The sequence below is a fragment of the Procambarus clarkii genome, chromosome 37 (genome assembly GCF_040958095.1).
Source record: "Procambarus clarkii isolate CNS0578487 chromosome 37, FALCON_Pclarkii_2.0, whole genome shotgun sequence".
Classification (NCBI taxonomy): Eukaryota; Metazoa; Arthropoda; class Malacostraca; order Decapoda; family Cambaridae; genus Procambarus; species Procambarus clarkii.
This window is the reverse complement of record NC_091186.1, coordinates 25,870,306-25,891,390: the sequence shown is the minus strand read 5'-3', so window position 1 is coordinate 25,891,390 and position 21,085 is coordinate 25,870,306. Positions and strand designations below refer to the sequence as shown.

The window sequence follows — 21,085 nt, the reverse complement described above, 5'->3', positions numbered from 1 at the left end:
TCCTAAGCCTGTAGGCAACACGTCATTCTCTGTGTACTTCCCTAGATGTGCTGGCAAGAGGGAACACAGGCTACCGGTACGTTAATGAAATAAATCATTACTTCATGTTGTATTTCTTGTAACTACTGAATTTGCATTAGTTCTTGTCAGAAATAATTTATTTAATACATCTATCCGGCTCATTTATACGTATGGTATCCAGCCGTCTTTTCTTGCAAAGGTGAGTGAGAGTGCTTTAATACACACACAATATCATTAGTTATACTGCTGTTGTAGTGAAGTTAGTAGTTTAGAATAAGAAAGGCACTTTAGCACGCCAGATTCTTGACGTGTGCATGTGTTCTATAGTTGAGGTGGTGGCTTAGTGTGATCTATACTCATATACATAGTTACATTCGTATATACGTAGATACCGTCAATATATATGTAGAAATTGGAAAAAAACAATGATACTGAAACAGCAGTATACTAATAAATAGTCCATACAAATAAAATGAAGTCATGTGGCCGGTTTAATAAGGGTGTAGAATGGACCGAAGCGCTGTCACTGCCCTTTCGCACGTGTGGCTTGGCTTGTTTCAGGCACGTTATTGTGGCTTAGGCTCTGGAGTCACATATTTGACCTCGAAGTATTGACACAATATCCAGTGATATTGTGGCGGCTTATCTTGTGGTGTCTGGACAGCCTGGGTGGTTGGGTGGCCTTGAGGCCGACGTTGTGATTGGCGGACACGCTGCATGGAGTCATTACCGAGAGAGACAGAGACCAGGCAAGCTCCGTGATTGTTATGCTGGCATAAAAAGCAGGAGTATTATCTCCTTGGTGTGTGGAAATGTTAGACCCATCACGCGAGGGCAGTATTTGCTCTCTCTCTCTCTCTCTCTCTCTCTCTCTCTCTCTCTCTCTCTCTCTCTCTCTCTCTCTCTCTCTCTCTCTCTCTCTCTCTCTCTCTGTCTCTCTCTCTCTCTCTCTCTCTCTCTCTCTCTCTCTCTCTCTCTCTCTCTCTCTCTCTCTCTCTCTCTCTCTCTCTCTCTCTCTCTCTCTCTCTCTTTGTCTCTCTCTCTCTCTCTCTTTGTCTCTCTCTCTCTCTCTCTTTGTCTCTCTCTCTCTCTCTCTTTGTCTCTCTCTCTCTCTCTCTCTCTCTCTCTCTCTCTCTCTCTCTCTCTCTCTCTCTGTCTCTGTCTCTGTCTCTGTCTCTCTGTCTCTGTCTCTGTCTCTGTCTCTGTCTCTCTCTGTCTCTGTCTCTGTCTCTGTCTCTGTCTCTGTCTCTGTCTCTCTCTCTCTCTCTCTCTCTCTCTCTCTCTCTCTCTCTCTCTCTCTCTCTCTCTCTCTCTCTCTCTCTCTCTCTCTCTCTCTCTCTCTCTCTCTCCATTCCCCCGCACCCTAGAAGGACGCCATCACAAGAAGTGTCTGGGGGGACAATTATACGACAGTCCTTAGTGACCTCCAGAGCGTCGTCCCATTATCATTATTGTTTTTTATATACCGTGATTTTTCCAGTTCTCATTTCAACCACATTATATATATAGTATGGCTTAATAAATGAAATTAAGACATCTCTTGTACACCAGAGCATCTGAGAGTCTCATTTGGGCTTCGAAGTTGATAAATGAATCTTTGGCTTTTCCGTTAATTAGCCTCGTCAGTGTGATACTGAAATGGACAGTATTATGTCATAGCAATAGTCCGTCCTCAAGCACAAAAGTCAACTGCTCGTTAATGTAGCTAGCCGGCAATGAGGACACACTTCGTACTAACTATAGTTATTGACGCTCGAAAGAGTTTTCAAACAGTGCTTCGTTGAAGTGCTGTGTTCGAATCGCACCTCTGCAAATGCTTCACCCACGTACTACAACTGCAAGGAATTGCGAACATAGCCTAAACACCTAATGTAATCTAATTTAGGTATAACTGTACATAATTTTCTAATATATTGGAATACCGGTACACACAATACCAGTTTGGAATACACAATACGTCGGGTCGGCCGGTGTCTGGAGGAGCCGAGTTGTGAATAGCCTCATCATTTTATTTTCCCATGAATATTCCGGCACATGCCTTAGGCTTCTGGCTCACCCACTACGTGTTACTCATTTTACTCATTTTTGTCTTATGCGGTAGATGAATAATTATGACGCATCTTTTCTTCAGGAAGATTATGTCCGATGTGTTTAACACCTGTTTCTCCACAGTACTGACATTTCCCCTCACCTTCTTCTGGAACCTGTGTGTGTATGCGTGTGTGAGCTGTCCTGTAATATGCATGCCAGTGCCATACGCTTGGCAGGCTGTTATGTTGATGTCTCTCAAGTGGGATAAGTTGGCTGGTGAATGTGTTTGGGATTTGCTTGTGTGGCAACCTGTGTATGCAGGTCAAGTCAGGTATGTGCGTGTGTCAGATATATGCAAGTCAAATATGTGCGTGTGTCAGATATGTGCAAGTCAGATATGTGCGTGTGTCAGATATATGCAAGTCAGGTATGTGCGTGTGTCAGATATGTGCAAGTTAGATATGTCCGTGTGTCAGGTATATGCAAGTCAGGTATGTGCGTGTGTCAGATATGTGCAAGTTAGATATGTCCGTGTGTCAGGTATATGCAAGTCAGATATGTGCGTGTGTCAGATATATGCAAGTCAGATATGTGCGTGTGTCAGATATATGCAAGTCAGGTATGTGCGTGTCAGATATATGCAAGTCAGATATGTGCGTGTGTCAGGTATATGCAAGTCAGGTATGTGCGTGTGTCAGATATGTGCGTGTGTCAGGTATATGCAAGTCAGATATGTGCGTGTGTCAGATATGTGCAAGTTAGATATGTCCGTGTGTCAGGTATATGCAAGTCAGATATGTGCGTGTGTATGTGTTGGCGGGGGGCGGGGGGAATTTGGTGTGTTGGTGGATTGTTGGGAGAGAAGGAGAGGGGGGGAGGTGTTATATGGATCACAACACGCTTGCCTCACCTAGGGGCTGGTGGTGCTGGTGGTCGTGGTGGTGGTGCTGGTGGTCGTGGTGGTGGTGGTGGTGGTCGTGGTGGTGGTGGTGGTGGTCGTGGTGGTGGTGGTGGTGGTGGTCGTGGTGGTGGTGGTGGTGGTCGCTGGCCTTGGGTCACCCGCTTCTGGGGTTGAGATCGTCAGCGCTGAGGGTGGTGCCTTCCTCAGTCGTCCGCGAGATCCGTCGCTGACTCGTGTTCCTCGCCTAGTGTGGTGTCGTGTTCCGTAAGATCTGAGGGAACTGGAGAAGGCCTATTAGCCCTTGTGTGTGTCGTGAAGCGTTCTGGGTCCTTGTCTCAAATAGGCAGATCAGTCACTATATTCTAGATTACGTGTTGATGATTTCTAGAGTTCTGTAGCCATGCCTGTGGCCAGCTTTTCCTGACGACTGTCTGGTCTGTGAGGCTGTGTAGCCAGTTAGTCACCGACCATCTTTAGCTCGCTGGAGAGCTTCTGCAGAAACCTTATATGTAGTGAAGGTTGTCTTTGGTGGCGAATTTCACTGCTTCATAGTTTACCAGGCTTGGCACCATTTGATAATTACTGCTTGGTGGTGAATTCCACATCTGTCTATACCTGTAAATGCCTGAAGCCAGACACTATAGGTGCCTCGTCCTTGTCTTGAGGGGAAGATGTGTATAATGTCGTGTATGATTCAACCAGCACTTGTGTGGCCACTTAAGAGCTCTTAAGTGCTCTTAAGAGCTCTCTAGACCTCTTACCTTGATCGTGGACACCTATAAACAGTTGACGAGGCTAAATATATTATAACATTAATCCTTACAATACCTGTATTGCTTATTTATAGATGTTTATATATGTATTCATATTAATTTTAACTGGATAAGGTTACATTAAAATTACAGTACATATGCTGTACTAGGTCTAGGAATTTTTAAGTCTGGTTTGTAGCAGTATTTGCCCTGTACAAAATTAATAATGGAAAGCGTGAATATTTTTTCTGCACATATTGGTAAGTTTGACCAAATAGTCGCCATGCCATTTTAGGAGGACGCGTCCATGAGTTCCTTACTCACTACGGACGGATCAATACTCGTGAGTGAACTCACAATACTCAGCTGTCTTGTTTTGGCCAGTCTTTGGATTTACCCAAAGATAAAAATGTAAATTGGCTTCTAACTCAGTAGGCTTCTAACTCCAGTAGGCTTCTAGCATCAGTAGGCTTCTAACATCAGTAGTCTTCTAACTCAGTAGGCTTCTAACATCAGTAGGCTTCTAACATCAGTAGGTGTCTAACATCAGTAGGCTTCTAACATCAGTAGGCTTCTAACTCAAACGACTTCTATCTTGAATATTAGATTACATGCCATGATTTGTTGGTTTATTTATGAAATAAGAGCCTCAGGTGAATAAAATTCTGATTATTAAAATGCAACCTAAAAAACGAAACGGGTTGTTATTAGCAACGAAAATCGTACTATAAAGTAATTTGAATGTGGGTGACACGTTATGAATTGCCGTTAATGGAGTCTAGACCTTCAATTGCCCAAAATAACCGCTGCGGTTTACCAGGTAATGTCTATTGTTATAAAGTCTTGACACTTGGCACTAAAAGATCGCTCGAGTTCTTCATTACCATCTAACCACCGAATTGGCTTCTTGACGACTAGCTGACTAGCGTGTTTTGTCTTGTTTGGGCCAATAGTTTCTGTCTTGTTTGGGCCAATAGCTGCTGCCTCATATGGCCTAATAGGAGCTGCCTTACACTGGTATCCAAAACGCTTCCATCGGCAGTTTATTTAATATATTTGTGAGCGATCACGCTTCAGCTCAATCAGTTGTTTATCCTACAGGTTGAACAACTTTTCCAGAGCTCCTTGGATATTCTGCGAAAGTATTTTCGACCGAATCATATTCTTCCGATGACAAATAGGGCTTGACAAGCTTTTCAGCCAAAGTCCATATGACTGGAAATCAGGGACTTATGCAAATTCTCGTGGAACCCCCCAATGTTTCATCGATCCTTGGCTGAGAATCACAGCCAAAGTGATTCATAATACATATCAACATCCGTTCGTATACACCCCATGGAGGCCGTTCTTGGCGCGTTCTCTCATAAAAATTTAATTTTGGCGGCGTCAACAAGATGTGGATGTGAACGCGCCAAACATGCAGAATAATTGGTCGCGAGGTGTAATTATTTGTCCTTGTTCGTGATTGTCAGGCCGCTCCCCCCCCCCCCCCACGCCCATCCTCCTGCCAACGGAAGACCAGAGAGAGAAGGTCACCCTGATAACCTACTTCTTCTTCTCACTGTCTGTGTGTTTGTTTACACTCACCAAGATGTACTTGCAGAGTCGAGTGTCTATAGGCTAGTGAAGTTCAAACCCAACAAAATGGGTTCGTACTGGTTACTAGGAGGTTCATACGAACCACCTAGTGAGCAATTGAATGAAATGTTTATTTCCAAGATAGTGTGGTTGGCAGTATATATGTATAAAAAGCGGAGAGACTGTTTTTCAAAAGGTTGGGGGCCTATATGCTTAGGGTTCGCCTCGCCAAACTTTGCAGGGTGCTGCGTGGTACGGAGGGTCGTCCCTATGTTTTAAACAATGGACGCTCCTTTAAGGTCGTGATTTGCTTGCGAGGCGGTGTAATTGTGATATTATGTGTCATTAGGCATTTTCGCGCCGGTCCTAAACACTGCTTTTATTTCTTAAATTAAAAAAAAACTCTTTCAGCGAGCCTTTAGAGAACTCGGTACTGCGTTCTAGTTTCCCCGTGTAATCAACGCAGCCAAATTACTCACACTGCACCAAATTACCAACATTTTGTTAGAAAATTTTGCCGATTTATATTTTGGGGGATCATTGCAAGCAAACTGCTTGCTCGGGCTGCGTAGTTATGAAGGGAAAATAGCCTAGTTTATGTGTGTTTTAAGGTACATGTACACTGCGTACTGGGCTCAACGTACTGCAACGTAGCGGGTGGATTGTTTTCAGGACGGTATTGAATTTAGATACGAACTCGAACACAATACAGGAAAAAACATAAATTTCAGATAATTAGAATAAATATTTCCGGTGTCTTTATTGACGTTACAGAGAGATTCTAATACTCTGCACATGGCACTGGAAAATCTTTGTATAAAGAGATTCCATTACTCTATACAGAGATTTTCCGATGCTCTATACAAAGAGATTCCAATGTTCTGCACAAAGGGATTCCAGCCCACCTATCACATTACTCCTCCTCTCTAAGACTTTGGGACCACGCATTGATTTAATCTCGTGTTATTTGATGAGGAAACGCATAGCTAAGCCTATACGTGAGAGAGGCCGACGTTATAGGCCTGCATTCATGTAATGTTGGCCTATATCGTATAGGCTGTTGTGTACACCCACTCGCAAACACCATGCACTCAACGTCCACTAGCAAACTCCGTCCACTCAGTGGATTTTCCGCCCTGTTATTATTCCAGAGTTGTAATTTAGCGAATACAGTCGGCGATTCTGCGCGTGACAGGAATCCACCTTAAAAGAAATAGTCCCCCGTGCAAAGCGGAATTTAACTCGTTTTCTAAAATTTATTCAGCGGAAGCTCTGATAATTAATTTTTAGCGCCAGTTGGTATAGATGTTTATGTGACGGGCCCGAAACTGGCATTACAGTCTCCGTGCATTAAAGCCCCGTGGCAAATGCTAAATGCACTCTTATTACCCGGCTCGTGCCGGGTAATGTGCGGTTAAACACATGGTTAAACCTAGTGTTTGCTTCTATTTATAGTGCTTTTAAAATTTTAGATTGTGGAATCATTTGGCGGAACGGACTGTCATATCCTTGAGTCTCGCCCCTCGTGTTACGCAGTCAGCGCTCATACATACACAAGTCATGTATCCATAAATATATATATATATGTATAAAAAAAGGCCTACCCAAATTGAAGGCCTTGCTTCATCTAGTTTTTCAAAATGAATGTGAAATATGGAAATCGAAAACTATTTTAGTGTGCCCAAAAATTTCGTTAACAGAAAACCAAATTCTTCAAAGAAAACATTTTCAGCGTGCACTTATTATATATGAAACCAACGATATATAATACAATAACGTTATAGCTTGAGAATAATCTCTGTTTTTGACAAAGGATCATTTGCCAGTTTACCTGTAGACTATTATTTGGTCCGTAATATACTTTCAGACCATCACAAATATTTAGATAACTATCCAGGTGTTTAAAGTCGGGTGTGACTTCTCATAGTAATGGATTTGCTGTGAAGACTGACTTACCAGACACACACACATCGTGTCAGCAAGGCGGACAACCCATCTGCTATCATAACATTGTGGGGGGGGGAGATATATACAAGAGTTGTTACATTCTTGTACAGCCACTAGTACGCGTAGCGTTTCGGGCAAGTCCTTAATCCTATGGTCCCTGGAATACGATCCCCTGCCGCGAAGAATCGTTTTTTCATCCAAGTACACATTTTACTGTTGCGTTAAACAGAGGCTACAGTTAAGGAATTGCGCCTAGTAAATCCTCCCCGGCCAGGATACGAACCCATGACATAGCGCTCGCGGAACGCCAGGCAAGTGTCTTACCACTACACCACGGAGACTGCATTGTGTTAGCAGATGGGTTGTCCGTCTTGCTATCTTAACATTGTGTTAGCAAGGCTGACAATCCTCCTGCTATCATAACTCGTACTATATTTAGTATTTCTAAACCTATTCCTTCACATGTCCCTCTTTATCTTTACTAAAAAAATAAAGGGGGCCTTCACTGTTAATTTACCCCAAAGTGCGCATCTACTTCGTCAAGTTTTCATGCTTGCTGATGATATTAGAAAGTCAGATGGGTACGGGGCTCACTATCACCCATTGGATAGGTACGGGGCCCACTATCACCCATTGGATGGGTACGGGGCCCACTATCACCCATTGGATGGGTACGGGGCCCACTATCACCCACAGGATGGGAATGGGTTCCACTAGCACCTACAGGATGGGTACGGAACCCACTATTACCTCACAGGATGGGTACGGAACCCACTATCACCTCACAGGATGGGTACGGAACCCACTATCACCCACAGGATGAGTACGGGACCCACTATCACCCACAGGATGGGTACGGGACCCACTATCACCTCACAGGATGGGTACGGAACCCACTATCACCCCACAGGATGGGTACGGAACCCACTATCACCTCACAGGATGGGTACGGGACCCACTATCACCCACAGGATGGGTACGGAACCCACTATCACCCACAGGATGGGTACGGGACCCACTATCACCCCACAGGATGGGTACGGAACCCACTATCACCCACAGGATGGGTGCAGAGTGCATAATAAATGAACTAAACATATCCAGCCATAGTGAGGATTGAAGAGCGACTCTCCCACACATCAAAACCATCTACGAAGAAAAAAATTATATCATCTTACATGTGGGCGGCTCTGCCCATATGCTCTGACATTCCACAACAGGACATTCCTTCGTGTACCATTGCATCATCGCGCCACACTAGCATGCTGCCTCATGTGCGAGGAACGCCCGTTCAATGCGCTGAATATGAGCCTTATGGACGGTGTGGCTCGCCCCATTATTGACCTGAAGATCAGCGTACATACCCATTCTTCCCACGAGACCAGATCAAATTTCCCGGAAGGTACTCTGTTTTTGTTGGAGTTTTTTATATACGTCTGAGAGATGGAGCAGGATCGAGGGCCGGGGGGTAACTTGTATGGTTGGGGGGGGGGGGGTTCAGTGGTTAATGCCTAGGTAGCAAGAATCAAGGTTCCAAAGGCTTGTTACTCCAGAGTCTAGTTTGGGAAGGATAAAGCTGGTGTTCTTGGAGGCGGGAACTATCGCGCTGGGCAGTGGTTTCCCGGACGAAGGTTTCCAGGCCGGAGGTTTCCAGGGCTTAGGGCGGAGGCCGGAGGTTTCCAGGGCTTAGGGCTTAAGCCGGAGGTTTCCAGGGCTTAGGGCGGAGGCCGGAGGTTTCCAGGGCTTAGGGCGGAGGCCGGAGGTTTCCAGGGCTTAGGGCGGAGGCCGGAGGTTTCCAGGGCTTAGGGCGGAGGCCGGAGGTTTCCAGGGCTTAGGGCGGAGGCCGGAGGTTTCCAGGGCTTAGGGCGGAGGCCGGTGGTTTCCAGGGCTTAGGGCGGAGGCCGGTGGTTTCCAGGGCTTAGGGCGGAGGCCGGAGGTTTCCAGGGCTTAGGGCGGAGGCCGGAGGTTTCCAGGGCTTAGGGCGGAGGCCGGAGGTTTCCAGGGCTTAGGGCGGAGGCCGGAGGTTTCCAGGGCTTAGGGCTTAAGCCGGAGGTTTCCAGGGCTTAGGGCGGAGGCCGGAGGTTTCCAGGGCTTAGGGCGGAGGCCGGAGGTTTCCAGGGCGGAGGTTTCCAAGTCAAGGAGTGATCAATGTTCGATACGTTCACAAGAGGGCTGGAGGCACCAGAGCCCGCCCTGAGAATCAAGGTCGGAGCCGTAGGTTACTCGACAAAGTCCAGCGTACCACAGTGGTCATCCTACACCCGTAGGTGTGAGACAAGGGCAGCTACAACTGAAGTGAACTGATCAAATACATTGTGCTACGGACCGCTGCTGCCAGCCCTCACAGCTGCAAGGAGAATCAGCAGCAGCAGCAGCAGCAGCACGAGCTGGCAACACCTGAACCATGCTGTTCGTCGTGTTGTCTTAACTGGCAGTTCATTAGCGGTCCGGAGCGGTTGTGTGTGTGTGGTGAGGAGGAAGTTCTTTCATGACCAGGTGACAGGAACTGAACTGCTCCGTGTGTACGAGTTTCCCCGTGTTCTAAGACGCTAGTGAGCACCCAGACAGTACTTGAAACTGCTCCTGGGTCGTACACACACGCGGGTACTAACTGCTGGAGGGTAATATAAGATATACTCACGATATTGTCAGTTTTCAGCCTCGGTAGTTAGAAGTTGAATCTAAGAGATTCTATAAAATTTTCCTTTTTTGGACACAGGAGTAGACGATTTCCGACTCCTGTTAGCAGGGTTTAAGTTCCCCTTCCTGTAGGTCATTAGTAAGCATTACCCCAGGAGTTTTCCCCTTCTATACGATCTGCCCATCGGTTAACAACCCGGTATGCAATTACTGCTGAATTAGCAAGGGCGAACAGTTAAGGATCGACGCCCGGTCATTCTTCCCTGACCAGGACTCGAACCTAGATGAAATCAATCGTGGGGCGAGTGTGCTCCCACTACGCCATCACTGTTCACCACCACCACTACTACTACTAAAATTATCACCACTACCACCGCCACCACCATCGCAACCACAATCACCACCATCACACTTCAGTTCCTACAGATTTGTAAGAAGCGAGATACATAACTTGTGTCGGAGAATTATCTTACTAGGATCTGGGCCAGTAGGCGCTGCCTCATATGGGCCAATATGCATTCTGCAATTGATTTGTATTATGTTATTATATCATCAAGAATGGGGACGAACCCCCCCTGCAGCCTGTGCTGGCGGACTAGACTGTGGTGGCTGGCAGGAACCTACTGGGCACTATTGGAAATCTTGGGAATCCGCAGCCTCGCCTTGCCTGCCTCGTTCTGAAGACTCAAAACGTCCCTCTTATCCAGACCTTTTCCAATACACCGCCTAGCCCCTCCCCACCTAGAAACTACCCCATGCAGCCTCGCTAAGCCACGCCTCGCTAAGCCACGCCCTGCCTCGCCCCGCCCCGCCCCGCTGAGCCAGTGGCCGTTCCGTCAAGGAACTGCCAGCCATCAGTTCTCGTTGACCATTTGACTCTGTTCACACACACATACACACGCTCCTTGACAGTGGTGTTACTGGCGGTGTTACTGGCCCCTGTTACTAGCCCTCCGTCGCTGTTACTGGCAACGTTACTGGCCGTCTTAATGGTAACATTACTGGCGGTGTTACTGGGGGTGAAGTAACGTCTTGGCGTCACGTCACGCCACATGGTGTCACAACTGGCTCTGGTGACCTGGTGCAGGTGTGTGTTGGATTGGTAGTGTTACGGTCCCGTAACACTGTGACAGTGTGTGTTGCGTGACGTTATTGTGTTACGTTATTGGTGGATCAGTGTTACCTTATACCGCGATCAGTGTTACCTTATACCGCGATCAGTGTTATAAGTGGACCAGTGCTTTTAATTGGACCAGTGCTTTTAATTGGACCAGTGCTTTTAATTGGACCAGCGCTATAAGTGGACCAGTGTTATAAGTGGACCAGTGTTATAAGTGGACCAGTGCTATAAGTGGACCAGTGCTATAAGTGGACCAGTGTTCCGTTACATAACACAACCTTCTGGGCCTACACTTCGTTATGTGACGCATGCGCAGTGCTCCTAAAGACAGCCCTTAAGTCCACTCCGTAAAAAAGACAACGGTCTAACCCAAGCAACCCTCCTAACCCCTGCGGATTGATGCTCTGAACGCGCCAATATTAGTCCTTTCAATGGACAAATCTACAAGGGCCGTGACACGAGGGTTCGAACCTACGTCACGGCCCTTGTGGATTTGTTCATTTGATGCATCACGCTATTGTGTGATTTCTGTGTATATTAGTGCTTTAATATTGACTAATATATCGATTTTTTGGAAATTAGTTGCTCTAGGCCTAGTGACATTTTTATTTTGTTTCTTTAGGCCTAGGTAGTTAAGACGAGAATTGGTTAATATTATTTGAAAACGACTCGTCGTAATTTTCGACATCCAAACGCTTAATTGGTCTTTAGCTAGTTAGTTGTAGGGTTCCCTATCGCTCACAGGATGGGTGTGGGGTTCCCTATCGCTCACAGGATGGGTATGGTGTTCCCTATCGCTCACAGGATGGGTGTGGGGGTTCCCTATCGCTCACAGGATGGGTATGGTGTTCCCTATCGCTCACAGGATGGGTATGGTGTTCCCTATCGCTCACAGGATGGGTGTGGGGGTTCCCTATAGCTCACAGGATGGGTGTGGGGTTCCCTATCGCTCACAGGATGGGTGTGGGGTTCCCTATCGTTCACAGGATGGGTGTGGGGTTCCCTATCGCTCACAGGATGGGTATGGGGTTCCCTATCGCTCACAGGATGGGTGTGGGGTTCCCTATCGTTCACAGGATGGGTATGGGGTTCCCTATCGCTCACAGGATGGGTATGGGGTTCCCTATCGCTCACAGGATGGGTATGGGGTTCCCTATCGCTCACAGGATGGGTGTGGGGTTCCCTATCGCTTACAGGATGGGTATGGGGTTCCCTATCGCTCACAGGATGGGTATGGGGTTCCCTATCGCTTACAGGATGGGTGTAGGGTTCCCTATCACTCACAGGATGGGTATGGGGTTCCCTATCGCTCACAGGATGGGTGTGGGGTTCCCTATCGCTCACAGGATGGGTATGGGGTTCCCTATCGCTCACAGGATGGGTATGGGGTTCCCTATCGCTTCACAGGATGGGTAGTGGGGTTCCCTATCGCTTCACAGGATGGGTGTAGGGTTCGCTATCACTCACAGGATGGGTATGGGATTCCCCACAACCCACAGGATTAGTGTGGGGGTGTACCACCACCTACATTTTGTCGGGGGACAAGAATCCTGTCGAATTATATGTTGGGTGAAGTGTCAACCTCTTGTGAGCTACATGATGTAGTGTCCCACCAGCCTGTTCTCTCTAGCCGTCACAACGTCACAAAAATGTCGTACTAAGTTGTCCGAGCCTCGCTAACCGAGACTAGTAACTGTGGTTCGAGACTGTAACTGTAGTTCGAAACTAGGTGAGAGGGTCGTTTGGGACAGGATAAAATCAATTCGAGTGTCTGGTATCCAGGTACCAGGCACACTAGGCCTATACCAACTCCTTGCTCACGTGAGACTGCTATTTTGCTGAGACTGTTTCATCAGGCGCTGTTTGGTTACTGTTTGGTAACGGAGTGACTGTTTGGTTAATGGAGTTTTCTCTGACATTTTCTCTGAATTTATTAAAGTTTATAATGAGTTAATAATTTGTGGACACTGTGTATATTGCTGGCTAATCGCTGTTCCCTAATTATTACATCACCAATCCCTGTAATCATTGAAAACGGGCCTAGAGGGGAAACACAGCTCCCGGGAGCCATACTGCTAAAATGAGATGAATCGCATGGTCAAGTCTAGCAGGTGATTAATCGTTACCTAATGCCAGTGACGTCAGTGGTCAGGTCATTAACTGTGTGGGTGATAAAGAACCAGTTGGGCGGGTACGTGCTGTGGGTCATTAAAAAAAAAAATAGACCCCCCTTATCAAAGTGGCTTTTTGAAGGGTGACTCTTCTACGTGCGGTTCCTCAGGTACGACCTTGTAGATGCGCCGACTAGCATCCGGATTGCACGTAGGGTAATGCAGGGGAAAGAGAGAGCGAGTTTGTGGGTAAATATGTACTATAATTGTTATACATGCGCATGGGTGAGATGATACACACCCATATGTAGAACCAAGTACAGGTTTGGATACAGGTACACAATCTGATACAGGGGATACTAAGCTATAACTTGCAGTATGGGTGTTCTTGTCCCTATACACTGGAGACGAACACGGGGACGTTTAGGGGCTTGTCCAGGCGCCCTTAGGGACCCACACACTCACGTACACACACACACGGGTGTTTAACACGGGTGTTAAACTATGTGTTTAACACGAGTGGTACGCGTACAAGGGGACACAGGTGGAAACTGAGTACTCAAATGAGCCACAGAGACGTTAGAAAGAACTTTTTCAGTGTCAGAGTAGTTAACAGATAGAATGCATTAGGCAGTGATGTGGTGGAGGCTGACTCCACACACAGTTTGAAATGTAGATATGATAGAACCCAGTAGGCTCAGAAATCTGTACACCAGTTGATTGACAGTTGAGAGACGGGACTAAAGAGCCAGAGCTTAACCCCCGCAAGCACAACTGAGTACAACTATGTGCTTACACACACACACACACACACACACACACACACACACACACACACACACACACACACACACACACACACACACACACACACACACACACACACACATAAAGGCACACCATTCACATCTACAAACACAACAACTACCATTCAAGTATACACAACCTGCAAGCCAGCTAGAGTCCGACCTCATGTGCGCACATATCAGGCCCACAAGGCCTGCGCATATGCAGATGTGCGCATACCTGCATATGTCAAGAGCAGATCAATCACAGAAGCAGGCACCCACACGCACCCACCGACATATTTAGCAACGGTGTGCTCAATCGTGCCTGAGACAGACAGCTCCGTGATACCACAACATTTGTACTCTGTCACGCCATCCCTGTGACACCGTCTCGTGTGACTGATGCCATACATCAGGCTGCGTGCAGCGGCATCTAACAGCCTGGTTGACTAGACCACCTAACTAGGCAGCCTAGTCAGAAACAGGGTCGCGGGGAATATGATCCACGGAACTATCACTCGGTAGACCAGCCCGTGATCCTAAGGTCTCCCAGCGCCAGGTGGCGCTCACTAATGTAGCCTCAATGTACAGTTTTCCCCTCTGTTAATCATCGACTTGTTTAAAGACCAATATACTTCAAGGTTTAATTACAATTTGTAATTTCTACTGTGGGAGGAAATGAGTAGTAGCATAGCAGGTGATGAGTCACAATAATGTGGGTAAAGTATGTTGACCAGACCACACACTAGAAGGTGAAGCGACGACGACGTTTCGGTCCGTCCTGGACCATTCTCAAGTCGATAGTGAGACAATCCAGTCCAGAGACTGTCCAGGACGGACCGAAACGTCGTCGTCCCTTCACCTTCTAGTGTGTGGTCTGGTCAACAGTAGTAGCATAGCACTTGGAAGGGGGTCAGGATAAGGATTTAGGATGGGTCGAAGGGGGGAAGGAATGGTGACCAACCATTTAATGGACGGTCGGGGATTGAACGCCGACCTGCATGAAGCGAGACCGTGGCTGGGCACGAGTAGTGTGTGTGGAGCTTGCGTCTCTCCTGGGCGACAGGAGGAGGCCAGCGCCCTCTTGGTCCTAGTATGCTGGCCAAGGACATACTAACGGTATACTGAGCACTGTTAAGCTTTCATATATTAATAATATTCAAGCTTCACTAAACTCCCAGAGTGTACAGTCTGATATTTTTTTTGTACATCTGTGAATTTCCCCAGGTATTCTCTCCTCCAATAATTCTTCAAGCTAAATTTCTTAACGTGATTTGAATATATATATATATATATATATATATATATATATATATATATATATATATATATATATATATATATATATATATATATATATATGTCGTACCTAATAGCCAGAACGCACTTCTCAGCCTACTATTCAAGGCCCGATTTGCCTAATAAGCCAAGTTTTCATGAATTAATGTTTTTTCGTCTACCTAACCTACCTAACCTAACCTAACCTAGCTTTTTTTGGCTACCTAACCTAACCTTACCTATAAATATAGGTTAGGTTAGGTTAGGTAGGGTTGGTTAGGTTCGGTCATATATCTACGTTAATTTTAACTCCAATAAAAAAAAATTGACCTCATACATAGAGAAAAGGGTTGCTTTATCATTTCATAAGAAAAAAATTATAGTAAATATATTAATTCAGGAAAACTTGGCTTATTAGGCAAATCGGGCCTTGAATAGTAGGCTGAGAAGTGAGTTCTGGCTACTAGGTACGACATATATATATATATATATATATATATATATATATATATATATATATATATATATATATATATATATATATATATATATATATATAACATTTTGACACACCCACCAGGGACTTGAACACTGGCCATCAAGATGGCAGGTACGCACTTGTATCCACTACACCATACTTCAGAGCCCTAAGGAGATGGGAATTCCGGGGTATTTAACCAACCAGATATCTCATCTCTCCAGGCAATGAGACAGTGAGGGATCTCTCACGTTTTTCATCAAGCCCTGTTATATGGGAGAACTTGGTGTTAATGCTTAATGTGAAGTGTCTAAAAGTTATATACTTCAAACTTGTGGTTTATAAGCATATATATATATATATATATATATATATATATATATATATATATATATATATATATATATATATATATATATATATATAATATGAACAAATCCACAAGGGCCATGACGAGGATTCGAATGTGGGTGATTACGGGTTTTACATACATCGACAAAGTAAAACTGGAAACAAAGAGTATAAATGGGATAACTTTAGATTCGGAAAAGACCTGGGTAAATACTAGTCTGGAATCAATGTTGATTTATAGAACACATTATCTGCTAATATAATAGACTTGGAATTACTGCATTGTTTCCAGCTTAGGTTAGATATATATGAATGAGTTTGAATGGTTGTGTTAAATTGCAGTGGTTTCATATGGGCCAGTTTGGGCCTTTTGTTGGTTATTTGCTTATTATATTATTATGTAGTTGTCTAGTTACTCACCTAGTTGAGCTTATGGGGGTTAAGCTTGGGTTCTTGGTCCCGCCTTACGCTGCTAGTGCTCCGTGTCTTATAAATTGGGTGGGCAACTTCTGTCTGTCTCTCTCTCTCTCTCTCTCTCTCTCTCTCTCTCTCTCTCTCTCTCTTCACTCGACCACACCTGAACAAATGACGTCGATACAACGCTCAATCAACGTCAGTCCGTTGATGATAATACACTTAATCAACGTCCATCCAACGCTGGAAACACGCCTTAATGAACGATTGAGCCAACGCTGACAAAGCGTTACTCGAGCGGGCTCTGCTCCCTGGGATGATATCCCCCGGCCCACCATGCACCGATCAACGCAGGAGATCAACGTATGAGTTCAACGCTACCAAGTACCGATCAACGCAGTAGACCAACGCATAAGTTCAATGCAGATCAACGGTACTATAAGCGGGAGTCTGCTTCAGTTGTGTGTGTGTGTGTGTGTGTGTGTGTGTGTGTGTGTGTGTGTGTGTGTGTGTGTGTGTGTGTGTGTGTGTGTGTGTGTGTGTGTGTTTACTAGTTGTGTTTTTTTTTTTTTTTTTTTTTTTTGCGGGGGTTGAGCTTTGCTCTTTCGGCCCGCCTCTCAACTGTCAATCAACTGTTTACTAACTACTACTTTTTTTTTTTTTTTTTTTTTTTTTTTTTTTTTTCTTCCCCACACCACACACACACACACCCCAGGAAGCAGCCCGTGACAGCTGACTAGCTCCCAGGTACCTATTTACTGCTAGGTAACAGGGGCACTTAGGGTGAAAGAAACTTTGCCCATTTGTTTCTGCCTCGTGCCTCGTGTGTGTGTGTGTGTGTGTGTGTGTGTGTGTGTGTGCGCGCGTGTGTGTGTGGGGGGCTGCATACACAAGTCACACCAATAAGGTTAAATAAAGAATTTCGAGTGAGTAAAGCACAGGTGAGACTCGAATATGTGTGTGTGATAACTGCGAGAGTACAGCACATGTTCTTAACACGTGTTCTGGTGGATTGGCAGGTGTTGTTGTTTTCTTATTTGAGATGTAAACACAAGAACGAGATGCAACGATAATAAAAGAGAGTCATTATGAGAGGTGTAGCGACTGTACTATATAGATGCAGCTAGTGTAGCTACTATACTCCACAGGTGTAGCCTGTGGAGTATACTCCATAGATTACACCTGTTGAGTGAAGTAATATGGTGAACTCCACTCGTCCCTGTGGAGTTCTTCTTCTATCCACTCGAGCCTGTGGAGTTCTTCTTCTGTCCACTCGTCCCTGTGGAATGACAGACATAGAAGCCAAGAACTATGGGTGATATCACTGTCTATTTCACACACAAATCGTATATTTAACAACATGAACATTTCTGTAATATGTGGTTATCTCTCGAGTAACATTTATTCAACATTTTGCTAGAATAGTTTCAGGGAAGGTTGAGCTACAGCTTAAAATATATATATATATAGGCCAAATTACACAAGAAATATAAATGTATACAATTCGGTCTGACACTTTCCGGAAATAATTTTGTCTATTTCGAGGACGACATTTCCATTTCTGATTACTGTGGTACACTGTAGTTGGTACAGACCGCCCTTGACTCGGACCCGTCAGACTATGGGGGGGTTACAGGAAGTAACGGTGTTAGTCTGTCGGCCGTGCAAGCCTGGTGTATTGTATTTCTCTCCTTGTATTTCCTGGAGAGACGACCCACTGAGGGCTGGGTGCGTCGTCGAGAGAGTGCTGTGAGGCGGATGGGGACAGGGAGGAAATGGAAAGACGACCTCATCTTGTATTGAGGTCGTCTCAATACAAGAGACGACCATCTTCCTCTCGTTGTATTTCCTGGTGAATGGTGAAGGGGATTTGTGTATTTGTAAGGAATGTTGTTGTTGCATCTTGTGGGGTTAATATATTCTCTGAACTTATGCTTTCCCTTGTTACACATTGACACACACACACATGCAAGGGGACACAGGTGGAAATTGAGTGCCCAAATGAGCCACAGGGACGTTAGAAAGAACTTTTTCAGTGTCAGAGTAGTTAACAGATGGAATGCATTAGTGATGTGGTGGAGGCTGACTCCATACACAGTTTCAAGTGGAGATATGATAGATCCCAGTAGGCTCAGGAATCTATCTCAGGAAACACACGCGCACACACACACACACACACACACACACACACACACACACACACACACACACACACACACACACACACACACATACACATAGACACACACTCTCTCTCTCTCTCTCTCTCTCTCTCTCTCTCTCTCTCTCTCTCTCTCTCTCTCTCTCTCTCTCTCTCTCTCTCTCTCTCTCTCTCTCTACCTCTCTACCTCTCTCTGTCTCTCTTTCCCTTCTTTTCTCTCATGAATTATTCTACCAAACTGTTATTTTCCTGAATTTACCTGAGGGGCCACCATCTCTCTAGTGGCCTCGACGAGAACAGGAAGCCGGCGACATGTCAAATGTCTCCCCATTTTTCCTCATGACTATATCCAGCTGGATTTTGAAATGCAGTAGTGTCTTGACCTTTACGGCTTCGGCGGGTAGGCGGTTCCATGGGTTTATAGTCCTATGGGTTAAAAAAAAATCACCTGCTTTCTATGCAACATTGCTGGAATAAGTCCAGAAATTGAGAAAATTGAGTCATAAGGATCTTGAGCTTGGGACGATGGGTGACGCCAAGCCCTCACCAAACGCACACTCCTCCATCCCCCTCTATCCACCCCATCCACCCCTATCCACCCCCATCCACCAGCAAGGGACACGCCCTCACCTTGACCACGCCTCACATTGGTTGATGAGGTTATTTTTTTCTTGGCCCTCTGCGGCGGCCGTCTGAGAACAGTCGTGCTTGTCATTGGCGTCTTAACCCAAATATATCAACCGGCCGTGGCCCGATGTTGCTTGTGGCGGTCCCGTAGGACAGGTCTGTCTGGGTGAGTGGTGTGGGGGGGGACGGGGACGGGGAGGAGTTGACGGGTGCTTGATGGGGGTGAGTGACAGTTGGACAGCTGAGGGAGGTGTGAGGGAGGGGGTGATATGGGACAAGCACGTCTACAATACATAATATCACATCACTGACGACACAAACCGTTCTCTCGATTTGCCCCAACGTACAAAATCTATCGTCTTAACCTGAAACGAACGAACGAACCCAAGCAACCTACCTAGTCCTAACCTACCGATGCACAGAACACGCGAGTCGCAGCTTTTCACAGCACGTTTGGTCCGTCGATAAATCATAACATTCAATAATGACGGATTACATGCGAGGAAGGGTGGGAAGGTAACGCAGAATGAGATCCATATTGGGAGGCAGGTAAACTCATGTAACCCAATTAGTGAGGTATACCAGTAATTCAGGTTTACTTGGCGACAGTGACCACAAGAAGCAGCGGCGTGTGTGTGGAGGCTGAATGTGTGATAGGCTGTGAGGGACGTATAGGCCATATTAGCCCTTATGTTGGATAACAAGTTAACAGTGAAGTGAACAGTCAAGTTAACAGTGAATATTTCCCACTGTGGTTTGCTTCTATATGTCGTGTTCCCTCCTTGAGGTTATCTTGAGATGATTTCGGGGCTTTTTTTTTTAGTGTCCCCGCGGCCCGGTCCTCGACCAGGCCTCCACCCCCAGGAAACAGCCCGTGACAGCTGACTAACACCCAGGTACCTATTTTACTGCTAGGTAACAGGGGCATAGGGTGAAAGAAACTCTGCCCATTGTTTCTCGCCGGCGCCTGGGATCGAACCCAGGGACCACAGGATTACAAGTCCAGCGTGCTGTACGCTCGGCCGACCGGCTCCCTGAAGGAATGGTCGTTGTGTATTCGTTACTTGCTACTTATTTCAGTGTTCCGTTACTTGCTTAATTCCAAGAAGGCACACAATATCCAGCAACACAAAGTCGCTTCAGGTAACACAGCCAGACCTCAGCTCTACATACAATCCTCCAGCACTACCAGACCATTCTTCCAGAAAATGATTGTACCTAGTCAGTACCTAGGGCACGCTGGACTTGTGATCCTGTGGTCCCGGGTTCGATCCCAGGCGCCGACGAGAAACAATGGGCAGAGTTTCTTTCACCCTATGCCCCTGTTACCTAGCAGTAAATAGGTACCTGGGTGTTAGTCAGCTGTCACGGGCTGCTTCCTGGGGGTGGAGGCCTGGTCGAAGACCGGGCCGCGGGGACACTAAAAAAGCCCCGAAATCATCTCAAGATAACCTCAAGAAGATAACCTATACCTGCTCTAGATGGAATGTAGTTTTGCTGGTAGAAGAGTTTTTTTTCTATTGAAATACTAGAATGTGACAGTGAGACTGTAAGTATAGACCGAATCTAGACCTGATACTCGACATCTTGGGCCTTATATTCGGTACACATATGTGTTATACTAGATTTAGGAAAGTATAGATTTCCTCCTTTCGTCTAGCTCTAAAGTAATTAATAATACAGAAGATTCTTTAGGATACATGAGTCCATATTTAGTACTTCCATCAAAAGTAATAGTAGGTACCTGATAGTAGGTACTATCGGATACTTGCATATCAGGTACTATAATAATTGAGCGACAGGTTGTTCAAGACATGTATCCTCATCAGACTCAAGTGTCATGATACATTATGATGTACACAGTAATATGTTAGAGACTGTATAATA

At 45.8% G+C, this 21,085-nt stretch overlaps 1 protein-coding gene across 4 annotated transcripts in view; it reads left to right on the top strand.

The window, feature by feature from the left end:
* Positions 1-21,085, top strand: part of sprt (PDZ domain-containing protein sprite) — a 148,071-nt gene that overhangs the window by 90,262 nt on the left and 36,724 nt on the right. Inside the window, exon 1 of one of the 4 annotated variants that reach the window (XM_069337309.1) lies at positions 3,128-3,217. The exons of 2 other annotated variants lie outside the window; for them this stretch is intronic. The gene's annotated coding sequence lies outside the window, so the exon portion shown is untranslated. Of the gene's footprint in view, positions 1-3,127; positions 3,218-10,739; positions 10,863-21,085 lie in introns of those variants that run through there. One more of the 4 variants, XM_069337311.1, reaches the window with a different exon arrangement.